At 38.7% G+C, this 22,827-nt stretch overlaps 1 long non-coding RNA gene across 1 annotated transcript in view; it reads left to right on the forward strand.

Moving 5' to 3' along the window:
- Window positions 1–794: 794 nt before the first annotated feature.
- Window positions 795–22,827, forward strand: part of LOC132668526 (uncharacterized) — a 42,510-nt gene continuing 20,477 nt past the window's right edge. Inside the window, exon 1 of the long non-coding RNA XR_009605596.2 lies at window positions 795–1,026. This is a non-coding gene — a long non-coding RNA (uncharacterized LOC132668526). The remainder of the gene's footprint in view (window positions 1,027–22,827) is intronic.

A 22,827-nucleotide genomic window follows, 5' to 3' on the forward strand; every position in this document is an offset into this window, starting at 1 on the left:
AACACTGGATTTTACTCCTGAAATCATTATTGCACTATATGCTAACTAAAGTGGATGTAAATTAAAAAATATATATGTATATGTATATATATATATATATATATATATATATATATATGCATCAAAATCCACGTAGCATATCTGCACATTTCTTCCCTAAATAATTTTCTCCACCTGATGTTACTGATAAGTATCTGAGCAGATATGCACCTTCCTAAACCTTCATATGCAAATAAAGGTATGGAATCATTCTAAAAAATCAGGTGCAATTCTTTTTGTAAGAAATATTCTACAAAAGAAAATGCGCCTATGTACCTTCTGTTGGATTTAAGACTGTTTTAGGTATTTCACCTGGGTATTCCATTATACACAAGTAAATGTTCTTGTTTTGCCTCAATAAATCACTATTCTCCTTCCATTCATATCCCCACAATAAAGAGCCTCTAAAATCGCACTTTATAATTTTGTTCACTCATCTCTCAATCATACACGAGAGATCCAGTTAAAATGCCTGGGTAGGTTTTCTTACAAAACAAAGAGAAGAGAAGAGTCATGGTAATCTTTCTGTCACCTGATCTGGAACTGGGTCTCAAAGTAGAAAAATGTGCTGATTTGACCGCACGTACGAGGCGCTCGCGTGTGTAAGTGCCAACGTAAGTGATTTTTCTCTCCCTTTCCCCTAACTTGCTGCTTCCCTGCACCGCTGACTAGCCTCCTTATGACAGCAAAATGAGACTGGAGTGTTCCCATAGCAGCCGTAAAGGCCCTTACTTGCCCTACTTCCATTCCTCATGACTTGGCTATGAGTAGATCGAAAGCAAACTGAGGCCAGGGGCCTTATCTTGTTCAATTTTGCATACTGCGTGGCTTTCATTTTCATTATGCATCAATCAGAGGTCCAGAAAAGTGTGTCTTCTTTTTCTTCTTTCTTTATTTGAACTCATGAACTATTAATGACCTGCGGTTGGCAACAGGGGAAGTATCCAAACATCAAAGTAACAGCAACTCCCTGCTTGAGTCTTACAAGTGAGTAACATAAGGCAAGAAGAAGAGCTTTATCTGGCATGTGACAATCTGTGTAAACTATTGGCAGTGGCTCATTAGAATTTAGATCAAAATGTTCATGATTTAATGGTTCTGATTCACAAAGCATCGTCCACAGGCGTTACATTCCACATTGACCCGCAGGCAATAGTGTTCACCCACGTAAGATCAACTAGCATTCCAAATTCACTGAAAGCCACACAGCCATACCACAAAACAAATAAGCTTTATCTTTCACCTTAGAATTGGGACATTCGATTTTATGTATATGGAACCTGGTTTCGGTGTTCTGCCACAGCACTTTCGTAAGCACAGCTGTATTGCAGCTTTTTATGCTCTGGGCTGTTTACCTCATCTTGGAGCATAAGGACCTTGTTTGAAGACCCTGTAAGGAAGTAAATATGTACGTGTGTGTGTGCACACTCATATATAATTAATATTAAAGAAAGAAACACTTTACCTCTAACTGATGCATAAGCAGCCTGCGCATTAGCGTACAAAACTCGTAGAAGTTCTACCAAAAAAAGACCAGTCAAACCTGACTCAGCTCATCATTTTACCATGTTTGACCATGAGTAACTTTATTCAAGCAGCACATATTAATTCCTGTGCTTCACCAATAACAATTTGAGAAACATTAATGTGGAGCCATAGGGAAAAGTTAAAGAAGCAGGATATGTGACTTTCTATATAGTATTAAAACATTTCCCATAATGGGGCCCCTGGGTGGCTGAATAGGTTGAGCGTTCGACTCCAGCTCAGGTCATGATCTCATGGTTTGTGGGTTCAAGCCCCACATCAGTCTCTCTGCTGTCAGTACAGAGCCCACTTTGGATCCTCTGTCCCCCTCTCTTCCTGATCTCTACCACTTGTGCTCTCTCTCAAAAATAAATAAAAAAATTAAAAAGATTCCTCTAAGAAGAAAACTATCATTATACAGATAGTTGCCTTTAGATAGTGTTACTTTCTTATTATTGCTATTTAATATTCATGTATGTCTTTTTTTAAATGAACATGCTATAGGGAAAAAAGAGGCAAATTATGATGAAGAAGGCAAGAGCTAGAATATGCACACAGTGGTCCTCCCTTATCCACAGTTTCACTTTCCAGAGTTTCAGTTACCTGAAGTCAACCGTGGTTGGGATGCAAAGGATGTCCCTTCAGACATATCTTCAGAAGGTCACTAGCAGCCTAATCTTATGTCACAGTGCCCACGTCATTCCCCTCATGTCATCTCATCACGTGGGCATTTGATTACCACCGATCATGTCACAAGAAAAGCAAGTAGAGTACAAGAAAATATTTCTTGTATTTAAAAAAAAAATTTCTTTAATGTTTATTTATTTTTGAGAGAGAGAGAGAAAGAGAGAGAGAGAGTGAGCAGGGGAGTGGCAGAGAGAGAGGGAGACACAGAATCCGAAGCAGGCTCCAGGCTCTGAGCCGTCAGCCCAGAGCCCGACGCGGGGCTCGAACTCACAGACGGCGAGATCATGACCTGAGCTGAAGTCGGACGCTTAACTGACTGAGCCACCCAGGCGCCCCAAGAAAATATTTTTTAAGCCTTCATTGACATAACTTGTATTACAATATATTGTTATAATTGTTCTATTTCATTACTGTTGTTAGTCCCTTACTATGGCTGATTTATAAATTATACTTTACTTTAGATATGTATGTATAGGAAAAAACATAATATTTATAGGATTTAGTACTATCTGTAGGTTCAGATACCACTGGGAGGTGTTGGAATATATCCCCTGCAGATGAAGGCGTACTATTACATACCATATATGTATATATTATATATTATTATATATATATTATATATTATTATTATATATTATATATATTATAATTATATACATTATATAATTTCCTTTATAATTAATCAAGAATCACAGCGTGCCTGGGTGGCTCAGTCAGTTAAGCGGCCAACTCTTGATTTCAGCTCAGGTCTTGACCTCATGGTCATGAGATTGAGCCCCCCATCAGACTATGCCCTGACAGCATGGAGTCTGCTTGGGATTCTCTCTCTCCCTCTCTCTCTCTGCCCCGCCACCTCCCCTCCTCAATAATCAATAAATAAACTTAAAAATAAAAGAATACCAAGAATCATAAGGACAGGAATTATAAATTCCATGACAAATTTTTCATATGTTGCCTTATTCCAAAAAACGAGATTTATTTTAGTCCAGTATCCATCACTGCAATCTTGTGATATAATAACAAATACACATTTTGGTCTTCATCTCCAGTTTGTGTCACATAGCTCCTGAAACCCTTGTAATTTTCCATATGAGAGCTGTAGGGGCATCTTTTCTTATAATATTTAGTTTTGCTCTGAGTTGCCGAAAGCTCCTGAGTGATCAAGGTGAAGCCGGTGTATTTTGTTATCATAACAAGTCCCTTTCAACCACACTTCAGCTTCTGTGAACGAGGTAAGTTTTGGAAAGCCCTTCAAAATAGGGATAGGTTGCCAGAAGAATCAACCCTGTTGTCAGACTGTTGAGATGTTGCACCCACTCTCTGTCTCACAGGAAGGGGAAAGGGATGGAAACTGACTCAATCACCAATGGTCAATGATTTGATGAGCCATGCCTATGTAATGAGCCTTCCATAAAAACCAAGAAAGGATGGAGTTTGGAGAGCTTCTGGGGTTGGTAAACAAGAATGCATCCATGGGATATAAGGACGGTGTGTCTCAAACCCAAGGGGGAACAATCTCCTGTGCTCAGCACTCTTCCAGACCCTGCCCAATGCATCTTTTCATCTGGCTTTTTATTTGTATATTTTAATGTCCTTGGTAGTAAACTGGTAATATAGTAAATAAGTTGTTTTCCTGAGTTCTGTGAGCCATTCTAGCAAAGTAGTCGAGCCTAAGCAGGGGTTAAGGGAGCCGCCAATCTATAGCCAGTCGATCAGAGACAGGTACAACCTGGATTTGCAATTAGGGACTGAAGGTCAAGGCTTTCTCGTGGGACTGAGCCCTTAGCCTGTGGAATCTTTTACTATCCCCAAGTAGATCATGTCAGAATTAACTTGAATTGTAAAACACCCAGCCGGTGTCACAGAATTGCCTGGTGTGTGGAAAAACCCACACACCTAGGGTCAGAAATTGAAATGTAGTATTAAGAGGAAACAAGCCGGAGTGGTTTTTCTCTTAAACAATAATTGGTGAAAATGATTATAAAACTTTTTTTCAAATGTCTAAGTACCTGCTTAGACTTATCTGCCAGGTTTTTTTTAAAGATTATTTTTAACATTTATTTATTTTTGAGAGAGAGAGAAAGACGGAACGCAAGTGGGGGAAGGGTAAAGAGAGAGGGAGACACAGAATCCGCAGCAGGCTCCAGGCTCCGAGCTGTCAGCACAGAGCCCGACGTGGGGCTCGAACCCACGAGCCCCGAGATCGTGACCTGAGCCGAAGTTGGCCGCTCAACTGACTGAGCCACCTAGGTGTCCGGCTGCTGGTTTTAGCTCAGCATGTTGTCATAACATAGCATGAGGAAAACTCCCATTGTTTGTATTGACCCTGTTTGTGTATCCACAATCTGAAGAATTCCACCAGTCCTATAGCTGTTGACTTCCATACTTCTGCTCCCCACAGTGTGGTGCTATGTCACAGGTGCTGGCTTTCATGAACACTTCATGAGATGAGTGTGGAGAAGTCATTGGCTTTAGAGTAGATGATATGAGTGCTGGTCCTAGGTCTGAAACTCATGAGCAATGTGGTCTAGGCAGATCATTCAATCTCCAGGTGCAACAATATGGCCGTTTAAATGACAAAAGCGATGTGGCTGCAGAGAACATTCTGTGGGTTGGTAACATTCTTAGTGATGCATACTGAAGCCGGAAGACAGAGGCTTCAATAACACAGGATCTGGACACAAGGTATTTTATCTGTGAAAGAATGAGTTATAGATGTGTTATGAAATAAATTTCCATCCCTGATCTGTTCAGTTGAGTATTCAAATATATACCTGACTAGAGTATTTTCTCAATGTTGAAATAACATGTAAAGAAATGGACTTCTATTTCCAGGAGTGTTTAGAGTATCCTACTAAGGATTACTCAAGACCTGGTTTGCCCCAGGGAGAGACCACGTGCCTAAAATTTCTTGCAATTGTTTTTATTTCATTCCTTGAGCTAAAACAGGTAACTCAATTTGTGTTACCTGACTTATTACGACTTTGGAACAAATGAATCACTTTAGTCAAGCACACAGAGGGGCTTCAGCAAAGGGAGGCTGGCTACCACAAAGGGCAACCCGGGTGAGAAACGACCAAATCAGCAAGGTCACGTCATGGCAGAAAGACCATCAAATTATGAAACCATCACCCACAAGTGAGGGAGACTGAACTCAGGTGAATAAAAGGCTAACACAGTTATTTTTAAGATCCAAGTATTCTTCTTTTCTTTATTTGTGAGATGAGGGGATAGACTCCTTATAGATTTTAAAATACCACCATTATTTGAATTCTAAAGGAAAGGTATACTGCACACTAGTAGTGAGAAACTGACCATAATATTAGCTTTAAAGAGAACCAAAGTGGGAAATATGAAAAGATTCGAACTGGATTTAGGTAAGTATGGGGATCTCAGCGTCATGATTGACTGAGATGGCCCGGGCGAGGCAAACATCTGAAGGTGAAGAGGGTGTTATGTAATGTGGCATTCCATTGTTTAAGGGTAGGAGAAAGCAGAGGTGAGTAGGTGGTGGGGATAGGTCTGCCCACAGTAGACAGGGTCCCCAGCCTGGTGGTGCTATGCACCTTGTATTTTGTCCCGTGGTAACCCCAGAACTTGCACAATACTTTTCACTAGAATATATTACACTCAAACAGTATGTATTTGTAGTACAGGTATGACTTGATCTGTTGCACTTTGCTTTATTGAACTTGCAAGGACTTAGTTCTTTATAAATTGAAGCAAACTTGCATTGAGCAAGCCTTCTGGCACCATTTTCCGAGCAGCGTTTGCTCACTTCTTGCCTCAACGTCACATTTTGACATTTTTTTGCGTTATTTCAAGCTTCCCCATTATTATTATTGTATTTGTTATGGTGATCTGTGATTGCTGACCATGACTCACTGAAAGCTCATATGATGGTTGGCACTTTGTAGTAATAAAGCATTTTTAATTAAGGTAGATACATTGTTATTTTAGACATAATGCTATTGCACACTTCATAGGCTATGGTATAGTGTAAACATAACTTTTATGTGCACTGGAGACTAAAGGAATATCATTTGACTTGCTTTGTTACAATATTTGTTTTATCGCGGTGGTCTGGAACCAAGCTCTCAGCATCTGTGAGATATGCCTGCATTGATATTTCAATAAAGAGAAAAGTCACAACTATCACAATAAGATACCTAAAGAACTAACACGTCACACGCACGCGCACACACACACACACACACACACACAATTGATGTGGGATAATTCCATCTGCTTAGAGAGAAACTCGTATAAGAACTAAATCAAGTCACATTTACTTCCAAGAAGGGATTTCTTTCCCCCACAAGCGAGGCTGTGTTTAGTAAATTGAATACGCTGTATGATTTTCATTCAAATACTGGCACAATTGAGAAGCTGCACAAAATACAGTCAAATAAGTCACTGAGACATCTGCATCGAGATTTGAATACGTTTACTCTAAGTTTGCACAGCCAACTTATTAGCTATTTTCTTAGGCATCGGGGATGATTTGAGAGGTGGAGCTCGTCAGTCCAGGCGAGGCCACTGGATGGCATATCTGGGTGCTGCAGGAGAGTTTTACTTAACTTTATTTCAAATTTAAGAGAAGTACATCATCCAGCAGTCCATAGTCTCTTACATTTGTTCTATTTTTTTTTTTTTTTTTTTTTTAGCTACGTGTGTCTTAATATGCTAGCCTTTGTATATCAAGTCTTTAAAAAAAAATTCTCCTTTGGCTCAAGGTGCTCATCAGCCATCTGGAACTGCTTCCCAAGCTTCATCCATTATGCAAATGAGATTTAGCATTCGTCATGTTTCATCTACTGATACTAATACATTAATGCTGGATGTTACAGCTTGAGCCCCTGAGAAGACATTGCCTTTTTATCAGTCATTGGCTTGAGCTCATACCTCATTACTTTTAATGGCTCTGTGGCACTTAAGGTCACTGGACTCCTAACGGCTGCTGCCTACGGTGTTACCAACATGAGCAATGGTCTCGATTTAAGTGATGCAGCTTTCCCATTTCATTCTTTTCTTCCTGTTCTTTTGTTTTATTTTAATTGTTTAGTTACTTGCACTTTTTATCACTTGGAAATAGATAGTACTGTTTGAGCAAATAGCAAGACGGCTGTCTTTCAGAAATACAGGTAAACAATACTCTTTCTGAAAGGAAATTTCATATATGTATGAAAGCTTTTATAGTATTTTTCAATTATCCCTCTTACAAGCGTTCTTCCTTTTAACATATAGTGTAGTGGTTAAAACATAAAACACTCTAGAGACAAACAGCTTTGTTTCACTCCTGGCTCTTCTATATTCTAGCTGTGTGAGTTTAGGTAAATTACTTAACCTCTCTGTGCCTCATTTTTTTTTTTTTTTCATCTGGCAAACGGGAACAATAAGAGAATTATCTCAAAGGTTTGTAGAAAGAATTAAATAATTTAATATTAAGTGCTTCGATACTCTGGCACATGTGTTAAACAAATGGTTATTAAATCAAATGGCATTGGTATTAATAATGTATAAATCTAGAAGTAATTTTAAAAACAACTATGAATAGGGGTGCCTGGGGGGGCTCAAAGCATCATTCAACTCTTGATTTTGGTGCAGGTCATGATCTCATGTTTCATGAGATTGAGCCTCACTTTGTGCTTCCCACTGAAAGCATGGAGCCTGTTTGGGATTCTCTCTCTCTGCCTCTCTCCTGCTCGCACATACATGCACACTCTCTCTCGCTCTCAAAATAAATAAGTGAACTTAAGAAAATAACTGTGAATAAAATTTGAGCTATTATCTAAATTAAGTTGTTAAAAATTAAATGAGAAAGGTAGCTCTTCTTAATGTTAATCAGCATAAATATTAATAAAATGTTGAATTTTCAAAGAAAATCTTAAAATGCATAGAAAAATTCAGAGAGCGCTATTTGACACATAATTATGAAATAATTATATATACATATATAAAGAGTGCCCTAAAATGGTGTCAGATCGAGACAACATTACAGACAATGTCCTGCAAAAAATTAAGGAATAGAAAATTCCAGGGCTCTGCAAACACTTCCGAACAAACTCTTAGTGTGTGTTTATGTGCACCTGTCTTATTTGAATCTAGATGTAAAATTCCTAAAACAAATTAGCAAATTGAATCCAGCATAATATTAAACTAATATCATGATGACTTTGAATATATTCCAGAAATGCAATAATGTTTCAGTAATGAGGGAACTGTAACATTTTTCACTATTTCATAAGTTAAAAGAGAAGTAGTGTTGGGACTTGCCCTCTAAGAGGCCCAGTTAAGCACATGAATTAACCTTCTCTCTTTCTCCAAATCCCATTGATACAGCAGAAAATGCGTAAGAAAATGTACATTAATAATAGCTCTAGAAAAAAAGCAATACGTATTAAAAACAGAGAATATATTTGAAGGAGGGTAAAATGCTTTCTCAACAAAGCCTCAAAGGTAGAAGTAAAGGTAAATATTGATGTATTTGATCGCATACATATTCAAAAATTATTTAATGCCAGGAAAATATAAACCTTGTTAGACGGCAAACAAGTAACTCAGAAAATTATCTACAACTTGTGTGACAAATAGTTTGCTGGGGTGCCTGGGTGTCTCAGTCGGTAAGCATTCCGCTTTGGCTCAGGTTCACGATCTTACAGTTTGTGAGTTCGAGCCCCACTTTGGGCTCTGCGCTGACAGCTCAGATCCTGGAGCTTGCCTCAGATTCTGTGTCTCCCTCTCTCTTTCTCTGTCGCTTCCCTGCTTGCACTCTGTCTCTCTCTCTCTCCCTGTCTCAAAATAATAAAAAAAAAATCATTTAAAATAAGAAAACAAAACAATTAGATTGCTTTATGTGTAAAATTGCTTACTAACCAATAAGCCTACATAAAGCTCTCTAACAGACACAACTGCGTCTCACTAAGCAGGAATTGTGTAAGAACAAACCAACAAACATGTACTGGGCTTCTAATATTCACAATGACTCACAAGGAACATGGACACAAATACATGTGCATACATACAAGCACATACAACCACTCAGTCTTTTTATACAGTGTTAAGTAATACAGTATTGAGTATTACCTATAAGTATTAATATTATAGTATTACATAAAATAAAAGATTTCAAAACAGAACGTTTAGTAGCTTCTATATGCACTCAATTCTTATTATTCACAGAAACTATGTTCTATGTAAAGTCATTGCAAATGCGGAATTATCGAATACAGAACTTCTTCTCCTAGGAGAAATATGGAGGGTAGGTTCCTGCAAGCCCTGGCCACAAGAATCTCATTAATCTCAATATATAACCTTCTTTTATGTATGTTTCTATGTAAGGATCCCTTATTTAATAAGTATTGTTCATTCTTTAGTCAACTTCAACAGCCACCTGTGCTATAATTTACTCCTGAACAAAGCTTATGTAACACACGTAGTTTTCTCTATAAACCATGTCACAACCTTCTTGCACGTGGGAATGCTGGGCAGTACCTCAGCAAGATGCTTGGGGGTTATTTTAAATAAAGGAATCACCCACAAAAAGGGCGAAAATGTGAAAAAAATGACAATAAATAAACAACGAAAAGGACACTCGTTGACGGCATGAGAGCTGAAACAGGAAGTCAGAACATCACCTTGTTTGACTTCAGCTGGGAACGCCCGCATGAGGTGAGAAAGTTTTATTAGTTCTCGGTGAGTCCACAAATGACCAGGAAAGCACCATGAGTATTGACTCCAGGGTCACAAATAAATTTCAGCAAGTAGACCAATTTGCAAATACAGAATCCATGAATAACGAAGACCAAGTGTAAGTATGAGTAATGACCTTTTTGGATGGAAGTGAAGCAATTTGTCAAAATAGATTGCCTTAAAAGGAAATTTACAGGATCATAAGAAAAGGTGAAGTCATGGTATGAAACTAGCCTCAGGTACGGTGACCTCCAGGGTAAACCACGTCCCGCTCTCCATTTTTCTGTCCCTCTTTTGTTCTGCTTTTCCTTCATTGAGGTTGCACGGTGCTGGGAGCTATTACAGTCTTCCATTCAACTTGCTTAGCAACTCTACTTGAGACAGTGCGTCAATATCTTCAATAAACGTCATAGGCAGTAATCATGGAGAGCACTTCCTTCCATGCTTGTCTCTGAAACAAGCAAGTGGAATTAGGTCTACAATGAGGGAGTCTTCCTGGGATTCAAGCCAATGAAAAGCACCCCGTCTACCAACAGAGGGTGGCAGAGAGAGCCAGATATGGATATCCTGGAAGACTTGAATGCACTGTTCTTGAAGCAAGTTTCATACCATAAATGTCCCTGTTTTGTGACACAGTGATTTTCCTTCAGCTTAAACCAGTTTAAATCACTCCCATCCAAACAATTCTTTGCTAAAACCACAGACCGATATTGCAAAAAAGGATATTCTCCATAGGGACAGGGATAATCTATTAACCTTTTTTTTCCAGGTAATTTCAATGAACAGATGCACACCAGAAAACATATAGAAAAATATGAGTTGCTAACTTTGGATGGATGGCTTTTAAGTGACTTGTTTTGTTTATTTATTTGAGTTTTCCTTCTTCTCTTTTTTTGGTCTGTGATGAGCATAAATTATTTGTGTATTGGAAACATATCAGAACTAATATATACAAAAATATAAATAAATATATACAAAAATATAAATATAATATATATAAAAATATACATGTACATTCAAGTTAGCATGGGAAGAGTAGGGACTGACTCAAAATTGTCATTATTCATAGCACATAAGACTCTTGTTTGTATCAGGTGGGATGTGGGTGAAGAATCAGCCTCCACTGAATTATTTAGCTCTCTTTTTGATAAGGCTTACTGTCCTTGGTGCCTGCTTTATTTATCTCTTTCCCTTTGTTGGAGGCCAGTTGTGCTGATTTTAAAAGGTGAGAAATTCAAATAATGTCACATATGCATTGTAAACGTAGTTCAATGCAAATACATGATGTGTTTTGAGCAAAACCTTGGTTTTGTCTCAAAGTGTGGCCATGGGCCACCTGCATCAGAGTTGCTGTAGTACTTGTTAAAAATGAAAGACTCAACACATCACATAATGATCAGAATATTTAGTGTTGGGGTACTGGAATCTGCATTTCTAAAAAGCTTATCAGGTGATGATCCTCATATCCTCCAAATTAAAAAAAATGTTCATTTATTTTTGAAAGAGAGAGAGAGAGAGGGCGGGGGAAGGACAGAGATAGAGGGAAAGAGAGAGAATCCCAAGCATACTACACACCTAGCATGGAGGCCAAATCCGGGCCCCATCTCACGACAGAGCCATCCAGGCGCCCCATCTTCCAAATTTTATAAACCAATGGTCTAGTATGATAAAAACCTACACTGTGTTCATAACAATATGTCCTGAACTCAAATTTATTTAAATTAATGTTCACAAGTAGACGTTATTAGATAGTCATCAAAAGCAAATATCTTTATGTGATTTTCAGCTGAACGCAAATACCGTCTCATATCTAGATCAAGAGGAAAAATTAAAAAGTAAAATGTATGTTCTCAAAGGTAGAACAAAGTTTTTATTTCCAGAGACTCAGATCTTAGAGAAAAATGTACTGATAGGCTTTAGTATTCAAGGAAAATAATAGAGTAAAACAATGGCTTTCCTGCCTTCAAACAGAAGAATAAAAACATTATCTAAGAACAGCAGGAGATTGAATTAGTGGTAGAACTAAAAGAAAATGGACCTGAGATCAATTTCCAGCAAATAAGAGAATCTGATGCTACTGAATTGAAAACTAACTTTCATTACAATGTATTTTGATTATAATCCATGCCCCGAGTTCATGTGTTCTAAGAATTATGTATCAATTTTCTGAGTCATTTTTAATCACTCCACAGAGCTGGGTGTTGCATTTGAATGACTGCATAGGGTTGGCACCATGGAGCTGTTTCTAAGACTCAATTCAATAAGAAAATATATGGGAAGACACTTTATAAACTTTTAGGTATTTCTCAACTATTACACAATATTATTTGTTACTGCATTTGCTTAACTGCCATAGAGCAGATTTGCATCTTTATACGATAACGGTGTGTTTTCAAGACATTGAAACGAAGACACTTTTATAATAAATATGATTAAAATTTAGAACAGAGAAGGTTTAAGGATGGAAAGACAAATAACATCCATCCATTCATTTAGCAAACAATGCTGAGTTCTTGCCGTGAACTACACACAATTAGTGGTTTGAGGGGCAGTTTAACTGGGAGGCAAAAATCATAGGTAAATAGATTGCAGCCTATATGTGCTTTGATGGAGGCGAGTGCAGAAAGTTCTGGGTTTACGTATTAAGGGGTATATCCCTCAGACTTCTAGGGTCAAAGAAAATTGTCCACAAGAAGAAATATTGATATCAAGCTGTGTGAGATGACAGGTAGTTTGCCAAACTCATACTGGTGACTGGAGGCTCTGAGTTAAGGACCGGTAGATGGGGTATGGCTGGGACATCAATTTAAATCAAGGAGTGTTGAGATATGAGCTTGAAGACTTCCATCCTGGGGACAATGGAAGACCATTGAGAGCATTGAAGCTGGGGAACCATTCGATATTGGACAGGCATTAGCGAAATTGCTCTGTAAAAAGTAGACAGTAAATACTTTAGGCTTCTTGGACCATTTGCTTAACTCTCTTTGGAGCATAAAGGCAGCATAAATAAGATATAAACAGACGAACATGCTGTGTCGCAATGAAATCTTATTTACCAAAACAAGTAACTGGCTGAATTTGGCTCCTGGCCACAGTTTGCCAGCTGCTGATTTTAAAGCTCACTATGGCTGAAGAATTAAAAATGGATGGAAGAGAGGCAAACATAGAAGAAATTAGCAGTGCCATGATGGATGGAAGATGAATACAGGAAATATTAGGAAGCTAAAAGACAGGTTGTAGGAGCCGGTGATCGTGAAGGAGGTAAACGGATGTGATAGGTGTAGGTTGAGAATGACTTGGGCCCTGTGAAGGTGACGGTGCCATTTACTGAGACAGAAAACATGAGGCCTGGAGCAGGGTTCGTGTTGAGTGGAAAAGAGATGGTTTCTGTTGTATACAACATGGAATCTGAAAGCTACGACAATCCAAACAAAGGGTGATGTGTCTAACAGGCTGGAAACTCAGAGCAGCTATCTGGGGTGCGGACGCGACTTGGATGTTGCAACTCTGAAGTTCACTTATCTGTAGGAATATGGAAGCGAAGAAATATTAAGCACAAATTAAAAAGAAAAAAGAAAGAGAAACCACAGCAGCATCAGATGACGAAGCCAATATTCTGCGGTACATTCATGTACCACATGAAGGCAGTGGTAAGGGAGGCTTCCACTGAGAAAATAATTGGACTATGGAAGGATGTAGAGGAAAAAAAAGTCTTTTTTGCATTATGTAGAAGAGGATACTTGAGGATAGCTTTTGTCCCCCCGTTTCTAAACCTTATAACGCTAAGACGATCTTGTAACGATTATAAACCTGACATAATAAATTGGGAATGTTAAAATGTAGTTATTTCCCATGGATTCAACCTGAAAATGTCAACCTGGTGGTTCTGTACTTAATGAAAGCAGTTCAGCTATTTCACTGACAGGCAACTTCAGATGTTGAGGTAAAGGTTTTTAAGCCATTGAGGAGAATAAAAGGTGTTCTCCCCTCGGTAATGGCAATGTCTGTTAAAATGATCTCTATTGCGTATTAATATAATAAGACCAATATTGATTGATTTGTTGTGCATACTCTTCTTTACTTTTTAACTTGGTGAAAAAATTTTCCCTAAATATATTTTCTGTATGCTAGAGTTTCATGATAATATGTTTTGTGACCGCAGAGATTTGAGAACAATCAGAACTCAAAAAGCCCATTGAAACATAATTACATTTAGCAATACCTAGAATATATGTGTTTCACCTAGAAAATGTTTCACCTGTTAAAAAGAAAACCAAAGGGGTTCCTGGGTGGCTCAGTTGGTTGAGCAACCGACTTCGGCTCAGGTCATGATCTCAAGGTTCCTGAGTTCCGGCCCCGCATCGGGCTCTGTGCTGACAGCTTGGAGCCTGGAGCCTGCTTTGGATTCTGTGTCTCCCTCTCTCTCTGCCCCTCTCCCACTCACACTCTGTCTCTCTCTCTCAAAAATAAATAAAGATTAAAAAAAATTTTAAATAAAATAAAAAGAAAACCACAGGCCCCAAATGGCCTTGCTTAGGCTAAGTCATCTAACTGGGGCTTAATACTTGACTAATTGCAGTTTGACCTCCCCTAGAAATGTCTTATCTGATCAGTTGGGAATTTTTTGATTAACATCACTGAGATAATCTGTCACATGGCACTCTCTATTTCCCAAAGGATGAAGAGGCAGTCTGCAAAATAAGACCCCCTCTGTTTCCCCCTAAGGGAAGGCGACCTTGTCTGAAACAATATTTATTTTGTTTATAACTTTTTTGCCCACCGTCCTTCCTACAAAAGCCTTCCATTTTGTACAGCTCCTAGGGGCTCCCCTCTATTGCTGGATGAGAAGCTACAGACTCGTGAATCACCTAGCAAAGCCAATTAGATCCTTAAATTTACTCAGTTGGATTTTTGTTCTTTAGCACGCCATATAGGGTTAGATTTTATTTTAGATTAGTGAAATAAGAGCACTACCCAAAGTCATTTTCCCAGGTGCCTGCTGCTTAAATTATAGTTGTATTACCATTTTATTAAAAGTGTGAATGTCATAATTCTAAACCTTTTATCTGTATGTCGTTATTTTTAACGTTATATGCTACTTGAAGACAACTCGCTCATAACCCAGGGTAAATAATTTATCACTTAGTGCAATTTCCATATGTTTATATTAAGTGTGTGTAAATATCTATGAACAGATGTGAAGGGTCAAGGGAAACATGTCAGGGTTGATTAGAGTAGAGAACAATAATTCTATATTTAGCCTCTATGATCATTATTTCTAGCCTCACGTATTCTGAGCTGAAAAGGTAGTATTTTCTTTTTTGACTTCACAGAAGAGAGTCAACTAGATATTATTTTGTGTAAAAAGTAAAGCTACATCTCATGACTTGAAATGAAAACATATGCATAAATAGAAGTCAGAAATTTTATTGTCAAATGCGCTGCTTCTGAACTGAAAGTTAAGAAAATAATGGAAGTTAGTAATAACTACTGATGCGTTTCACTGTAGCCCTACTCTGACACTTCTTCATTGGGAATGGACTCACCGTGTTGAATTTTATACATGTATTCTAAAGGCTTGTACAATCAACTAAGGTATTCCAGATGGAATATTAGCATGTCTTAGTGAACATTTTATGACACTATTAAGTGCAAAGTCAATGAACAGAACCAGAAGAAAGAACCTATCTATAAATCAAGGAAGATTTGCAATGAATCGTAAGACTATTTTACACAATAAATGCAGTTAGAATGTGCCGTCCAAGATTTAATTACAACCAAAGTTCATGATTACATCTCTTTGTTTGGCTCCCAAGCATGCTTTTCAGTGATCCAGAAGACCTCAGCATCATGAAGTTTATCTTTCCCTGAGTGCTATACTTTGTGTCCCAGATTTGTCCTGAAAACCAAGCTTGAATGCATCCATCTGCAAGAAATATTTGAAAGTCATGTGTCATTAAGCGATATCTCTGAGAGCGCCACATTAAAAATAGCAAACTCGGGGCCATGTTTTTCTATTTATGTTTCACCTAGTCAAGTAATCAAATTTTCAACCTTCCTCTAAGCCATCCAAAAAGTATATAACCTAGGTAAGCAGTGAGGGCAATTTCAAAGTAGCCACTACGGTTTCCTTCAGTCAGCTACTCAAGCAAAATCTTACCTCTGTTCAAATATGTTAAGAGTGAGTGTTGGTCTTCATGACTTTGTCCCAGACTAGCTGACTAAACTTGGAAAAATTGATGTGCTCAAGATACAGACTCTTGAACGGTTTCATACAAATGACTTTTCTCAGTTGGCCTGCTTCAAATGATCTCCTTCTTAATCTTTTCCTTACTTAAATTTGACAGCACTCTTCATTTAGGAAAAGATTTCTAAGAGCACTGAACGTGAATTCAGAATGAGAAACAAAAATCTTGAAGTTAATATACGTCTTTTGAGGTTATTAACAATCGTCAACAATATGAAATGCATTGAGTTTGTTACCAAACATTACCTGTTGACTATACTTTCCTTTGTCTCTTCAGTATAATTCATCTGGCTATTATTTGTAGGAGCACATTTTGAAATAGGCATAGAAAATTACAGGCTTTAAAATTTTCTGCATTTACTACATAATATCAGAGCTAATTCAACTTTATTCATCCTCCTGAAATTGAGCTCAATTTTATATTAGTGCTTCAATGAATTCCAACTTGGGAAATCAATAGGAAACTTGTAAATACTCTCTCTTACCCAAGGTTCTAGATGCTTTTGGAATTCACAATGCATGCGCAGGTTGTTTAATACCATTCAGGGGCTCTAAAGAGAAGTTTAATTTCATCTGGACTGAAGGCAAACTGTGTACAAAAGAATTCAGAATTAATCCATGTGCCTCAGAAGACTAATATGTGACCGAAGGCCTGGAATCAAAGAGAAAAGAAGGTAGATGTTTAAAAAAAGATAAAGAGGGAGATTAAAGTTGTGTAGCGATATCATCACTTAATCTTTCACCTGTGTGAGCTTGTGCTAAAACCCTTTTCAGTGTTTCCCAGTCCTTGGTGCATTCTTTATAGAAACCTGGATTATTGGGGTGCCTGGTGACGCCGTTGGTTAAGCATCTGACTCTGGCTCAGGCCATGATCTCATGGTTCATGGGCTCGAGCCCCACATAGGGTTCTGTGCTGACAGCTCAGAGCCTGGAACCTATTTCGGATTCTATGTCTCTGTCACTTTCTTTCCCTTCCCCACTTGTGCTCACACTTTCTCACTCTCTCTCAAAAATAAAAAATAAACATTAAAAAAGATTTTAGAAAGCTAGTTATTTACCCAAATTATGAAAAATACTACCTAACACATAGTTAGGTACATGTTCTGCCCAGAAATCTTCAGGAGGTTATGGTTTATATGATTCCCAAGTCTTTGACAAAGGCCTGAAGGGGTGTAATAACACACACACACACATACACACACACTCACACACACTTATGTGTGTATGTAGCTAGATAAATATTATATACAGAGAGAGGAATGAGAGACTGATATTTGTTTTAGGGTTCAAAAGCATGTGTGTCTATTTTCATCTCATACTTCCTGTTTTCCAAATAAGAAGTAATTCTAATTTGAACATCAGCTTGACCATTTCTAAAACCATATCCTCGATGGTCACCTAAATATACCCACAGCATTTATAAAAAAAAATTATCTTTATTTTTCAAAAGCACAAATTAGGAGCAATTAAAATTATTTTACATAAGATTTAAGCATAAACAAAGAACAAAATGAGATAGATGAATTAAGATAATCTTTAATTTTTTTTTTTATTATCTTTTAGAGAGAGAGAGAGAAAATCTGAAGCAGGCTCCACTCTCAGCAACAAGCCTGACATGGGGCTCGATCCCATGGCTCTGGAATCATGACCTGAGCCCAAATCAAGAGCTGGTTGTCCTACCTACTCATCCACCCAGTCGCCTTAAGATAATCTTTAAGAAATGATCAATTATAAGGATGTTAAGGTTCAAGCATCCATACCTACATAATACCGTATATATGTTATTTACTTTTGAAAAATATAATAATGAATGCTTTAAAAACATTCTGTGTGATTGCATGAATCACCGTGACATATGTAATAATAATAATAATAATAACACAGTAATAAGAATGTTTGTCATCCTTGTAAAAATTATTAATAATTAGGTCCATTGTGTTAATTCTACAAGGAACTGATTTTTATATTCACTCAATAATTACCATTGAAGGAGATGAACCATTGTAATAAATTAGTTTATATAACCAAAGTCTAGACCAGGGGTACATTGTTATGCTTTAGTGTTGACCAGAGGGTGCCTTATCATGAAAAATAAATCACCTCTGACTTTTTCTTCATCAATCTCCTTTCTTTCTTTTTTTTTTTTAATTTTTTTTAACGTTTATTTATTTTTGAGACAGAGAGAGACAGAGCATGAACGGGGGAGGGGCAGAGAGAGAGGGAGACACAGAATTGGAAGCAGGCTCCAGGCTCTGAGCCATCAGCCCAGAGCCCGACGCGGGGCTCGAACTCATGGACCTCGAGATCGTGACCCGAGCTGAAGTCGGACGCCCAACCAACTGAGCCACCCAGGCGCCCCTCTCCTTTCTTTCTGATAATCACTACTCTTCTATTGGCATTGAGGACAGAGAAACTTTTTTGTTTTTTCTTTTCCTTTAACATTATTTGACCGCACCGTCCCTATCTGACTCTCAGGCACCTTGCACAATTTTACACAACCAGATCATACTTAGGGACATTTCCCCCCATTTCAAAGATGAGAGCCCTGAAATAATGCAGTTATTGACTTGTCCAAGGTTGTGCCAAGTATGAGAGATTTGAATCAAAAACAGTTCTGTTGGATTCCTGTTCTCATACATTCAGTCTGGACATTTATTATCATTATTTTTTTAAGAAGTATATATTTAAAAAAAATTTTTTTAATGTTTTTTTAAATTTATTTTTGAGACAGAGAGAGACAGAGCATGAGCAGGGGAGGGGCAGAGAGAGAGGGAGACACAGAATCGGAAGCAGGCTCCAGGCTCCGAGATGTCAGCACAGAGCCTGACGTGGGGCTCAAACTCAGGAACCTGTGACATCATCACCTGAACCGAAGTCAGACACTTAACTGAGCCATCCAGGTGCCCCATGACATTTATTCTTAATAAATGTCATTTTCCTTCCCTTTCTGTCTCCTATGTCATAACCATTCAAAGAGAAACTCATGGGTTAGTGGCTGAAGGTTTCTTTCATAAACAAAATACAAGTACAACTATTTGTAGTGGGTTTTGTGGTGAACAGCTTTGGGGTTGTTTATTTCTCCGCTTTAGTGACTTTCCTCCTGCCCCCATTCGCCCAGCTTTAAGGTCGCTTTCTTGGGAACTCTCTGACTTTCCAACACTGGGTTATCCCCTGAGGGCAGCTGTCAGGCACAGCCTTCCTGGTGTCTGAAATGGATCCCTGAGCTGGCAGAGTGTCACTGAGCAACTTGGTCCTCCTTTCATCTTGCATTTTATGCTCGCAAAGGTGTTAGCAATGTCACTGCCAACCCATGCCCACCAGCCATGCCAGCTGTCAACTTGCTGACTGACACATTTGCAAATTCCTCACCGTGTCTCCAGAGCGCTAGACCTTGGATGGTGATATATCCACTGAACGCCATTGTAAGGTGCCAGAAGGACAACTCGGGGACTTGGTTTCCTTCTCAATTTTATTTTAGATGACACTCTGTAATATTCTATCACAGAAACACCTTTTTTTGTTTTTTTTTTCAGATTCACAGCAGTCTCAAAATCATTTCCATTTCTTCCGATTTTATGGTCAGGGTTTCAATGCAACCTTATCATTGTATTTATTTTGTACATCATGAAATTCTTGTATTATTTTTAAAAATTTTCTTCTGTTATTAAACAAACGAAAAACAACAAACGATGTGACCTTTAAGAACTAGGTTAGGTTTGGAGTCACTTTTAATGTTAACGGAAATTTGAACAGGAGCACCTGGGCAGCTCTGTAGGTTAAGCGTCCGACTTTGGCTCAGGTCACGATCTCACGGTCTGTGGGTTCGAGCCCCGCGTCGGGCTCTGTGCTGACAGCTCAGAGCCTGGAGCCTGCTGCGAATTCTGTGTTTCCCTCTCTCTCTGCCCTTACCCCATTTGCACTCTGTCTCTACCTCTCAAAAATAAGTAAACATTAAAAAAAAAAATTTAAATAGGGGCACGTGGGTGGCTCAGTTGGTTAAGCATCCAACTTAAGCTCAGGTCATGATCTCACAGTTTGTGGGTTTGAGCCCTGCATCAGGCTCTGTGCTGACAGCTCAGAGCCTGGAGCCTGCTCCTAATCCTGTGTCTCCTCTCTCTGTCCCTCTCCCATTCATGCTCCATCTCTCTCTCTCAAAAATAAACAAACGTTAAAAAAAATTAAAACAAAAGAAATTTGAACAATTGTGTTGGGACGTCTCCTTTTTTAGTCCCAAAGCCACAATAATGTATTATTACGTATGCGACAGCACAGAGGTGATGATCCATTCTACCTGTTCATCTTACTGCTGATGCCTCCGCTGAGTTTCCCACAGACACCTGTCAGCCCAGCCCCCCGATACAGACTCTACCCACGACAGATACGTCCTCCTAGATTTATCTTTCTGAAATGGCTGATGATTTTATGGCCCTAGCCCTATATAAAACCTAACATCATTTTCCATTTCCTATAGGAAACAGGTTACAACCCTTCCCAATTTGTCTCCCAACATTTTCCTTATAGACACCTTAGAAACGTTTCATCCCTTAACATATTACTTCCTTGTTATCCAAAACCCAGTTAACCACTCTCTCCAAATCAGGTTCTCTTCTATGGAGAGACTGTCCGACCAGTCGATCTGGCCCTAACAGTTTCTTACCTATGCCATCTCTGTGATTCCCATCAACAGAAGGATTCCTCTCCTTCCCTGTAAGGGTTTGGGAAGACATACTAGGGATTTCACTGTCTCGTGTTGGTCACTTCCACTCAGTTTCGCTCCTTTTTTTGCCATTGATGCAAACTAGACCAAGTGAGGTTTCTCAAACGTGCCCACTCTCAGCTCTGGATCTTTGTCATACCCATGCTGTGTGTGATGTTTTAATTTGTTTAACGTTTATTTATTTTTGAGAGAGAGTGTGTAAGCAGGGAAGGGGCAGGGAGAGAGGCAGATTCCTCACTATCAGTGCAAAGCCTGGAGTGGAGCTCACACCCACGAACTGTGGAATCATGACCTGAGCGGAAGTTGGATGCTCAACCAACTGAGCCCCCCAGGGGTCCCTTTTTAATTTTGTTTAATGTTTATTTATTTTTGCAGTCCCTGCGTTCTTCGCACAAACATGCACATGCACGCATACACCCACACCACTCTCATTTGGAAGACATCCATTCAGTTCAAGGACAACATCTTCTGGTTCTTAATCGCTGTTCCTGAAATGTCTCTTTGCATCTCGTTTTCAGTCATCGTCATACTGGATTGTAGTGTTCTGCACCTGCTTTTCCATTAGACCGTACATTTCTTTTAGGGCAGGGCTATATTGTGCTTTTGTAATTGTTTATCAGCGTCTTAGATCATGTCTATGATGATACCGGTTCCTGATAAAATCAGAGGCTCGAGTACTTAAATTAAGGAGTCACCATGAAGGAAAGAAACGTTCCCACATAGAGATACCCTGGAACTTCTCTGTGTTTATGAACATTCAGATCCCTTGTTCCTTATAAGTTCCCACATGTCTCCAGCTGAAGAGCTCCTACACATCCTTCAAGGCTCAGCACAAGGATCATCTCCACCGTGAAACCTTCTCTGTCTACTCCAGCCACTCCCTCTTTGTGCCCCATAATAGTCCCCATACGTTATAGCACTCGTGTTTTATTTCACTGATTTATGTGGCTTTCCTTCCCCACTCAGCTTTCGAGAATGATGTGGTTACCATAAAATATCCAACTCCTAACGCTGTGGCCGATGCATACGAGGGTGTCAATTAGTAAATGATCAATAGATGTGAACAAATCTCAGATAGTTTCTGACTGGAGATCAAGATTCTAACCTTGTAGAACGTTATTTCTGTGTATCTAACTTTCTTCTTTGATAAGATTTAATATGGAACATCTCAACTTAAGTATCTGAACTCACTCATTCTCATCTATAAAGAGTCTGTCAATTCTAAAGCAGCTCCTTTTATCCTGTGGGAATCAATGGGAAAAAACCTTAAAATATTATTCTTCTCAATTTTATTGATATGCACACACGTCTCCATACTACTTGATTTAATACTTGCCTTTAATTACCGACCACTGACTTTGGATACTGTGCTACTTAGACTCTCTTTCCTTTGATTACCTCCTCTGGCATCCTAGAACCCAATCACCCTATCTTGGTCATTAATTAAATAGGTACAGGCAGAAGTTATAGAAGTATAGCACTATGTGCCAAGTTCTATTCTAGGCGTTGGAGACAATACCTTGCTTACTAGAAGGTGAAATATTATTGCATAAATAAAATTAGGGTAAGGAATAACAAAAGAGCAAGGATGAGGTGGTGGTTGGATTTTAAACAGAATGACCATTGAATGATCATTGAGGGCCTCATGGAAGGGAACTTTGAACAATGACCTGAAGAAGAAGAGAGGTGGGAGCCAGGCAGATTCTGTGCAGATTACAAGGAACAGAAAAATAGGTGTGAATGCACTCAAACAGCAACGCGTTTGGGCTAGGAAATGCAAAGGGGGCCAACAGGTCTAGGATAGAACACGAGAGGGGAAGATTATTAGAAATTGGAAGCCATCAGAGATTTTGAGCGGAAGGTTTGCGTAATTGGGCTTGACCGAATCCCTGGGGCTGTGATGCTGAAGTTAGAGTGTAGG

Source organism: Panthera onca, chromosome B3 (assembly GCF_046562875.1).
Source record: "Panthera onca isolate mPanOnc1 chromosome B3, mPanOnc1 haplotype 2, whole genome shotgun sequence".
Lineage (NCBI taxonomy): Eukaryota > Metazoa > Chordata > Mammalia > Carnivora > Felidae > Panthera > Panthera onca.